We start from the raw sequence: 11,022 nt of genomic DNA on the forward strand, positions 1-11,022 counted from the left end.
TCCTGATGAATAAGAGTCAGTAACAAAGAATTTGGGCTTCCCTGGTGGCGCAGTGGTTAAGAATCCGCCTGCCAATGCAGGGGACACGGGTTCGAGGCCAGGTCCGGGAAGATCCCACATGCCACGGAGCAACTAAGCCCGTGTGCCACAACTACTGAGCCTGTGCTCTAGAGCCTGTGCTATGCAACAAGAGAAGCCACTGCAATGAGAAGCCCACGCACCGCAGCGAAGAGTAGCCCCTGCTCTCCGCAACTAGAGAAAGCCCGCACGCAGCAACAAAGACCCAATGCAGCCAAAAATAAATTTTAAAAAAATTAATTAAAAAAAATAATAACAAAGCATTTACTTGGGTCCATGTCTACTCAGAGCAGTGCTATCAGCCCCCAAACATCTAAATGATAGGATATGAACTTGGGCTGATGGAAGGTCTGTCTTCTCAGGGGTAAACTAGGAGCTGGGAATTGCGGACACTTTGAGGATGTGGACTGGACTGCTGGAAAGATCCTGAACTGGAAGTGGACATGCTTGGGCCTCCATCTTCTCTCTGACACTGAGAGAATTATTTAGTCCCTGTTTGCTAAGGTTGCCAAAATACCACTGACTGGGTGGCTTAAACAACAGAAATGAATTTTCTCTCAGTTCTGGAGGCTGGAAGTCTAAGATCAAGGTGTTGGCAGGTTTGATTTCTCCTGAGGCCTCTCTCCTTAGCTTGCACGTGGTCACCTTCTCTCTGTGCCTTCACATGGCCTGTCCTCTGTGTGCATGCATTCCTGGTACCTCCTACTCTTCTTGTAAGGACACCAGTCATAATGGTTGTGTCCCACCCATATGACCTTAGTTAGCCTTAATTATCTCTTTGAAGTTCCTGTCTCTAAATACAGTCACATTGAGAGTTAGCGCTTCAACATATGAATTTATGGGGGACACAATTCAGACCCTCTGAACTTTGATCTTATCATTATTGCAAAGAGAATTGAAATCAACTTGAGAAGTCTATAGGAAATTAAAAAGTAACATCTCAGCCCTCTACCATGCCATTAATTGGATCCGTGAGTAAAACCAGATGGTGAGATATGACAAACAAGTTGTGCCCTCAGGGCCAGGAGAGGATGACTTTCCGCTTAGAGTTTACCACCAAAGTCCTTTTATTTCACTGGCCCGGGAGTTTATTATGAGGATCAAAAAAGAAAATACAGGGGACTTCCCTGGTGGTCCAGTGGGTAAGACTCAGCACTCCCAATGCAGGGGGGCAAGGTTTGATTCCTGGTTGAGGAACTAGATCCCATATGCATGCCACAAATAAGAGTCTGCATGCTGAAACTAAAAAGAAAAAAAATTTATTTTGGCACAGCCAAAATAAATAAATAAAAATAAATAAATAAACAAATAAGAAAATACATTTGAAAATGGTTTCAATTATAAAGCACTAGAAGAAGCAAGCCATTATTATTACTCTCTTTCTTGTTCATAGGATGTTATCTCAGCTAAGCTATGTAGTTATCAATTTTATCACTAAACACCACCTCCTTGAGCGCTTCACTTAGGGCATTTGCCACTGAATTAGTAATGATTTGGCCTAGCTGTGTTGTGACAGAAAACCCCAATAACAGTTGCTTAACAAGATACACCAACTGAAGAAGTAAGCAATCTGCTCCAAGAAGTCTTCAGGGACCAGCCGTTATGTCCAACACGGTGGCACTAGCATTCCAAACACCAGGATGCAAGAAGGGATGATAAAGAAGAAAGAAGAAAAGGATTGTGAGTCACACAACCTCTGCATCCGTCCATCCCATTGGCCAGAACTTCGTCACATGGCCACACTGGGCAGCAAGGGAGGTCAGCAAATGTAATCTTTACTTTCTTTTTTTGTGGGTGGTCATGTCCTTTGATAAAATTTTTATTACTAGGAAAGATGAGAAAAGCAACTATTGCAGAAAACTAGGAGTCTCTGTCTTATAATGAGTTCCTCCAGTTCTCTGGACTTCAGCAGTTATATAAATCAATCAAAAAGAAGCTGTTAAATAAGCCAAGACATGTAGTAGGTAATACTTTGGTGGGTGTGGTTTCATATTAAAACACTGATTTTAATACCTTGCTTCAGAGTCCACAGGCTCTGAGCTGAGCTGAAACAGATAAACTATGACAATAGTACTATGACACCATAAAAAAAAAGGAGTTTTGGAAGGCATTGATTCAGTTCTGCAGGAAGCCTCCTAAATCAGTTCCTCCCTGAATCAAGTCAGGGTGCCAGTGTTTTAAAATTTGTGCCTGTTTCTCCAAAAAAGATATACAGATTGCCAACAAACACATGAAAAGATGCTCAACATCACTAATCATTAGAGAAATGCAAATCAAAACCACAATATCACCTCACACAGGTCAGAATGGCCATCATCAAAAAAATCTACAAACAATAAATGCTGGAGAGGGTGTGGAGAAAAGGGAACCCTCTTGCACTGTTGGTGGGAATGTAAATTGATACAGCCACTATGGAGAACAGTATGGAGGTTCCTTAAAAAACTAAACATAGAACCACCATTCGACCCAGCAATCCCACTACTGGGCATATACCCTGAGCAAACCATAATTCAAAAAGAGTCATGTACCACAATGTTCACTGCAGCACTATTTACAATAGCCAGGACATGGAAGCAACCTAAGTGTCCATCAACAGATGAATGGATAAAGAAGATGTGGCACATATATACAATGGAATATTACTCGCCATAAAAAAGAAACGAAATTGAGTTATTTGTAGTGAGGTGGATGGACCTAGAGTCTGTCATACAGAGTGAAGTAAGTCAGAAAGAGAAAAACAAATACCGTATGCCAACATATATATATGGAATCTAAAAAAACAAAAAAAAGGTTCTGAAGAACCTAGGGGCAGGACAGGAATAAAGACGCAGATGTAGAGAATGGACTTGAGGACACGGGAAGGGGGAAGGGTAAGCTGGGACAAAGTGAGAGAGTAGCATTGACATATATACACTACCAAATGTAAAATAGATAGCTAATGGGAAGCAGCTGCATAGCACAGGGAGATCAGCTCAGTGCTTTGTGACCACCTAGAGGGGTGGGATAGGGAGGGTGGGAGGGAGACACAAGAGGGAGGGGATATGGGGATATATGTATATGTATAACTGATTCACTTTGTTATAAAGCAGAAACTAATACACCATTGTAAAGCAATTATACTCCAATAAAGATGTTAAAAAATTTTTTTAAATAAATAAAATAAAAACTAAAATTTGTGCCTGCAGAACTTTAATTTATGGAGGTAACTGAGTGATCACAGGGAGAGGCCAATGCCATTGAAAGAAGATTTTTATTACATTTCCTAAGAGAAGAGGGCATGCCATGTAAGGCCACAGGGGAAGCACCAGATTTTGGTCAGAAGAAGGGGGAAAGCTGAGGCCAGTGTCTTCATGGTGTTTTCTGTGGAAAAGGCATGGCAGGGCAGAGTATACAGCTTAGGAATGGCTATTCTGAATAATTCCAATGGGCTTTGGGCTATAAAGGAGGTTTTTAGTTGCCTGGTACCTGGCCCTGGGATGCTTTAGGGGATATATTGACTTGATGTGTGAGAGTTAGATAAAGAGGTCACTGGGGTTATGGACTTGAGATTGTTTGGTTTGCACATGAAAAGTGGTCTCCTAAGTAGGTTGTTACTATCTTTAGGACTTAGCTTGCCCTGGTAAGGGCAGTCTCTCCCTGAATCTCTAAGGCCCCTCCAAGATGTCAAAACATCATAAGACACAAAAAAATTAAAAACATGATTAACACAGAGCTAGAACAGATAGAATTTCCATCACCAGGAATAGTGCTTCGCCATCAAGCAACAAAGATTAGGGGCTGCTCTGTCTGCAACAGTGATTTGCAAGATTTCTTCCAGTCAGGAGACAGCGTCATATGACTTTAAGGGAGCAGGTGTTGGAATCAGGCCCAAGTTTAGTTCTGCCTGTAGCCATGTGACTTGGAGAATTTGAAATACGGTCTCTAAAGCTCAATCACTTTATGTACAGAATGAGTAGAATAATATCTATACAGAGCTGTAGTTAGAATTAAGTGAGATCATGTGTATGAAGTCTTAGCTCAGTATCTGGTTGATAATTAAGTGGCCAATGTTCCTTAGTTGTGTTAAAAGAGAAACTGAGGCATATTAAAAATTTTAAGAGTTTATGTGAGCAAAAATTGCTTCAAATAGGGCAATGCCAAATTGGAAGTTGTTCGGAGGACTCTACTGACAGGAGCTTGGGGAGACTTTTATAGAGAAAAGGTGGAAGCAAAGCAAGGAAATGATTGATTGGCTACAGCTTAAAGCCAAGTTGGCTGTTTGTAACTTGTCGTCCTTAGATTTCAGTTTCGTAACCTTGAGGCATTTACAGGCTTAGGTTTTGGTTTGCTGACAGGTTGCCGTGGCCTTAGAGCCACCTCAGTCTAATGGGCTTTTTGTTAAAGTAAACAGTTGTTATTGTTGACATTATTATTAGCAACAGTTTGTTTACACAATAATCTAGAAGTACATGAAAAAATAAGTTGTTTATTTATTCAGCACGTACTCTGTGGTAGCCATTATTCTAGGCCCCTGAAATATCTAAGTGACCAAGCAGGTTCCTGCTGGCCTGGAGTTCACATTCTAGTGGGGGACAGACAATAAACACATGGATGAGTAAAATGCAAGCAGGATATAGGAGGATGGTCATGGGAAAAACTCTTATTTTCTCGCTGTGTGACAGGCACTGTGCTAAAGTCTTTCCATTCATTATCCTGTTTAACCCCCAGAACAACCCTATGAGGCATGTTATTATATCCCCATTTTATAGATGAGGAAACACTCAGAGAAATTATGGTGCCAGTAAAGGCAGAAACAAGACTCTAACTTCTTCGTGGGTATGTTGTGCTGCCTGCCTTTTTTTAAAAAAGATATTTATTTATTTTATTTATTTATTTGGTTGAGCTGGGTCTTAGTAGTGGCACGCGGGCTCCTTAGTTGTGGCATGCGAACTCTTAGCTGCGGCACGTGTGTGGGATCTAGTTCCCTGACCAGGGGTTGAATCCAGACCCCCTGCATTGGGCATGCAGAGACTTAACCACTGTGCCACCAGGGAAGTCCCTGCCTGCCTTTTTTTCTGTTGTGTTTTTTTGTTTTTTGTTTGTTTGTTTTTGTGGGTTTTTCTGTTTGTTTGTTTTTGCTGTCATTTTAAAATACAGCCTCCAGCTGATAGGAGTAAAATCGTATAAATCAAGGAATCTTTAAAACGCAGCTCTTTGTAGTAATTTAGTGTGCTCACTCTCTTAAACAAAGAATATTCCTGAAAGTACACTGTATCTAAATTAAGCCTATTCTGGGAAAACTACTTCATCAGCTTCTGTGTCCATGAAGTGAAAAGCGCCGAGTCAGCCTACGCTAATGACTGGTTTAATCAGAGGTCTGTTTAGCTTATATTTCTCCTGAGCTGAGGTTCTTTGGCAGAGGACTTGGGAAATCTCATACCTCACGGGATGGGAACTTCTAAGCTAGGAGCTGGCAAATATAAAGAATAACTAACCACTGAGAGTTTAGGAGAATACATCCAGAGACTTTCATAATGCTACAAATGTGCATACCTCCACTCCGGCAAAACATTTCCCCATAAAATGTAATTACGCATTGGATGGTGTGCCATTTAACAACATGGTGGACGAGGCCATGCCACGTGTAATCTGATCCTTCACTGAATTTTACTTTATTGCTTAACCCAAATTCCCCCCTACCTTTTATTTTTCACTAAGAATCATTACTTTCTTAAACATCCCCAATTTCTCTTCACTTCCAGGACAAGCACTTGGCTTTTTTTTTTTTTTTTCAGGGCTAGGAGCGTTTAATCTCTGTACATGAGAGATGGCACATCCAATTACAAGTGGGAGCTACCAAGACTGACTGAGCCCTGGATGCTGGCAGGCTCCTTTACCAGCCACAGATGCACACACCCACCCTCACTCAGCAAGGTTCAAATCTGTGACCCAGCAAAGTTAGGGAGAACTACATGACGTTTACATTTGAGCCACCAATGAAAAGTTGACACTATTAATGCCACAGTGCTGAGGACACAATAAGTTAATCATCTTTCGCTGCATAGTAAATGACTCAAAATGTGGTAGCTTAAAACAAAACCAAAGTCATTTATTATCTCTCTTGGTTTCTGTGGGTTAGGAGCTCACACAGGGCACAGCAGGGATAATCTCTGTTCCACAATGTCTGGGTCTCAGCTGGAAGACTTGAAAGTCTGTGGGCTTAAATCATCTTTTGGCTTGTTTGCTCCCATGTCTGGGAGTTCACCATGATGCTGGCTGTTGGCTGAGGGCCGAGGGTTGTTGGTCAGAACATCCACACATGGTCTCTCCCTGTAGCCTGGGCTTCCTCACAAAATGGTGGTTGGGTTCTAAGGGCAAGCATTGTGTGTGTGTGTGTGTGTGTGTGAGAGAGAGAGAGAGAGAGAGAGAGAGAGAGAGAGAGAGAGAGAGAGAGGGAGGGAGGGAGAGAGCGCCATGGTGGATGCTGTAACTTTCTACTACCGGGGCTCCAAAGTCACATAGCAACACTTCTGCTGTGCTCCCTTGATAGGACAGTTACCACCAGATACAACGGGTGGGGGAACCTGTTTCCTCTCAGTGGAAGGAGTGTCCGTCCATCGTAGAAAGAGCATGTGACATGGGATAAATATGTAGGTCTTTGGAAAATATAATCTGCCACAGATGGAACTCGACAAATGCTAATTGGGAATTCCCTGGCGGTCCAGTGGTTAGGACTCGGCACTTTCACTGCCATGGCCTGGGTTCAATTCCTGGTCGGGGAACTAAGATCCTGTAAGCCTCATGGCACAGCCAAAACAAACAAACAAACAAAAATACTTATTGAGTAAATACCTTCTCTCAAAGAAGTTGCAATCTGATGAAATAAAACAGAATCATAGAACACTTTTGCTAAATTGCACCTAAGATCAGCTGGTTATACGATTCTTAGCTGTTGTTTGTATATCACCAGTGGTATCCAGAGGTAGTCTAGATAGGTCATGGGACTTTTTTGACACATAATAAGCATTTGTATCCCCTGGATACTGTGCTTGGGCAAGTAGGCTTAGTTTTAAGCCCCAGCTCGATTTCTCACTACTTGTGTGATCTTGGACAAGTTAGCTAATCTCACCAAACTCATGTTTCTTCATAAAATGGGGTGATTGACCTGGTCAAGAAAAATTATCCAAAAACTTTGAAATAAAGTAAAAGGATGACTGCATGTCCTTTCAAAATCATATGGGAGCATTGACTAGCCCAAGGCCCACCCAAAGTTTGTTTAATTCCCTAGGAGATGTACTTTTGTTTTTCTTTCTATTTATTCATGACTAAGACCCAGATTCCCTGAATTTACACGTTACCTTGTAGATTTCCAAGACTAGTGAATATAACTCCAAAGGTTATAGTTTTATGGCCTTATAGGACATTAACCAGTTTTGTCTGCAACTTATAAAACTTATTAAACTTATTTTAGGATACCTGTCCTATCACTACACAGACCTCTGTTCATTTAATTCTTTTGAATCAGCTTTACCATCCTCCTAGCACCCTCATTTGTTACATAAATAATTGACAAGTAGTCATTCTATATTTGTCTGAGAGTCAGGTTTTTAACTCTTTGAAAATTATTCTTTGATAGCCCAAAGTTCTAGGCACCATGGAAAAAAAAGTAATAGTGTCATCGCAGGTCACTAGAGAAAGAGATCTGAAGAGGTTCAGGAAGACTTTCTAGAAAATGCTTTTTATAGGAAGACTTTCAAGAAAAGATCTTGATAGATGTGGATAGTTATAGAACAGAGGGAGGGCCTCTGTGCAGAAGAAGGGCCAAATAAGTGGGGAAGTCAACTGAACAAACCAGAAAGCCACGGTCTGGAGAGGGTAATAAAATAAAATTTTGAAGCTAACCACATGAAAGGCTATTGATAACTCAGTACTTCACCCATTGTAAATTATGAAGATGGAAACCAGCTGTTGTTACGGGTTTAAATTGTATTCGTTTTTGTTTGGCTTTTCTTTTTGTTTTGCTTTTTCAGTGTGGAGGACGTAGAAATATGGTTGCTTCAGTGTACGTTGTCTTGCTCTATCTGCACAAGCCTGCCTGGGTGGCCTTTCATGGGGTTAGTTTAGAAAGGAAATGAAATAGTGCTCTTGGTCATAAAGTTTTAATTTTTTTCCCTGGGCTCTGCAGAGCAATCCAGTAACTAAAGCCCTTGTCAAAGCAGGGGGTTCGGCTTACCAGCTAGATTTGCAACATATGTAAAAAAAGAAGTTATTTGCTGGCTTTGAAATTTGTCTTTAGAACTCATGAATTTTTTTATTCTGTAAATTAAAGAATGATTAAGTGCAACAGTTGGAACCAGCCAAACTAATCCATCGCAGAAAGCCATGGAAAAGGGAGCATGTTTAGAAATAGTCTTTAATATCACCTCCTTTTTTACCCTTGTTACTTGTGCTGTTGGCATCTCTACTCTCAGACACTGCTTTTTTCTTTCTTCAAATTGTAGTAAGCTATACATAACATAACATTGACTATTTTAACCATTTTGAAGCTGTACACAGTGACAGTAAGTACATTCACACCGCTGTATAACTATCACCGCCCTCTATCTCCAGAACTCTTTTCACCTTGCAAAACTGAAACTCTGTACCCATTAAACAACTCCCCATTCCCCCTCCTCCTAGAGCCTGGCAACCATCATTCTACTTTCTGTCTCTATGAATCTGACTACTTTAGGTACTTCATGTAAGTGGAATTGTACAATATTTGTCCTTTTGTGACTGACTTATTTCATCTAGTATAATTTCCTCAAGGTTCATCCAGGTTCTGGCATGTGTCAGGATTTCCTTCCTTTTAAAGGCTTTTCTATTGTATGCATATAGCACACTGGGTTTATCCATCCATCCATCGATGGATGCTTTGAGTTGCTTCCAGCTTTTTAGCGATTGTGAATACTGCTGCTGTGAATATTGGTGCACCGATATGGCACACAGCTCTTTAAACGCCCACTTTTTTAAAAATTATAGGCATTGTCCAGGAGACTGAAACACGGTCCAACACCCCCTCAGTCTCATGAGGGGCTTTTCTGAAAACCTTTTGTCCGGTCCTAATTGTAATCAGCCTTCTACCTATTTTCATGAAGAGCAAAGTCATAAACTGTGATAGCATCTCAATGTAGCCTTTCTGTTTACCCCAGATCAAATATTCATGGGCATCAATTACTGGGTTTTTGGGGGGAGCTACTGAAGTCCTTCTGGCATATTTCCTAACTACCCACACCCTTTTCTGGGATCAGACCCAGCTGTGCCTGACCACAGGAGGGGGGCAGGTGATGAAGCCAAACCAATCAGGTTATTTTTCCTGGGAATTTGAAAAAACTATCTGACGATAAGATCTCCAACAGAAGCTCATTATGAGCCTCTGCCACTATGCTTCCAGATCTGTCCTGGTTCCTGCTTTCATTGCTGTGAGCTGCCCAGCATCATTGAAATAACCCCCTCCTTTTTGCCTTATGAGTTCCTGGGCCAATTTCTATTGCTTTCTATCAGAGAACCTCAACTGATAAACTATTCCAAGACTGATGCTTGAATTTCTTCGAGAAATACAGGAATACCATAAAACTCATTTGACAGGAAAATGACCTCTTTTATTATGGTCCATTTCTCTCAGCAGGTCCTGAGAGCTACTTTTAAAACATATCATAACAGAAAGAAAATCCGTCTCCAGGACTTCCCTGGTGGCACAGTAGTTAAGAATCTGCCTGCCAATGCAGGGGACACGGGTTCGAGCCCTGGTCTGGGAAGATCCCACATGCCGCCGAGCAACCAAGCCCGTGCGCCACAACTACTGAGCCTGTGCTCCAGAGCCCGCGAGCCACAACTACTGGCCCACGTGCCACAACTACTGAAACCCGTGCGCCTAGAGCCCCTGCTCTGTGAAAAGAGAAGCCACCGCAATGAGAAGACCGTGCACCACAACTACTGAGCCTGTGCTCTAGAGCCCATGGGCCACAACTACTGAGCCTGTGTTCTAGAGCCCGTGAGCCACAACTACTGGCCCACGTGCCACAACTACTGAAACCCGTGCGCCTAGAGCCCCTGCTCTGTGAAAAGAGAAGCCACCGCAATGAAAAGCCCACGCACCACAAGGAAGAGTAGCCCCTGCCCGCGCAACTAGAGAAAGCCCGCACGCAGCAACGAAGACCCAGCACAGCCAAAAATAAATAAATAAATTTATTTTTAAAAAAAATTTATTAAAAAAAAAAAGAAAATCTGTCTGTTTCCCTCTGTATCTCCATGTCTCTGTCTTTGTCTCTGACTCTCTCTGTGTTTGTCTGTCTGTCTTTCTCTCTCAGAGGAGGAGGAGGAGAAAGGAGGAGTAAAGAAGGAAGCAGAAGAGATGAACATTACAGAGAAGAAACTTCAATTGTATAAAAATGTGGAAACTTCCAGAATGGTGTCTGTTTCTTGCTCCTGGAATGCACACCTTTGTACGAGAAGAGACTGTTTCTAATTCAGTGCTTCATTTACTGTCTCCAGCTTCTGGCATATCCTCAAAGTAAAGATTCCCTTCGGTTGGAAAGTTATTCCCATCAGGGTGAGAACAATTGTGTCTGCATTTTCCATTATTTGCTTTTGTGTTTTCTTATATGAGAGAACTCCTCCTGAGTTAGAAATTCTCCAAGTGCTCGAAAGACTTCTCTCATTTGAGCTATAGCTCTGTCTGTGGGCTCTTTCTTCTAAAGAACCGCTTCTGGATGCTCTTCTACAAAGCATTTTAAAATGTGGTGTTGGTCTCTTTTTTTCTGAACCACATCAAAGAGCACATATTGTTTCCTTTCTGAGAACAGAACTCTTTAATGGCAAGAAAGAACAAGAGACGGAGCGGCCAACCATCCCTATCAGAAAAGATACCGGTTACGCTAACTGTGACAAAGGATCCTCTTCTCCAATCCCTAGTCACTTTTTGAA

Source organism: Balaenoptera borealis (assembly GCF_965194805.1).
Source record: "Balaenoptera borealis genome assembly, chromosome: 14".
Lineage (NCBI taxonomy): Eukaryota > Metazoa > Chordata > Mammalia > Artiodactyla > Balaenopteridae > Balaenoptera > Balaenoptera borealis.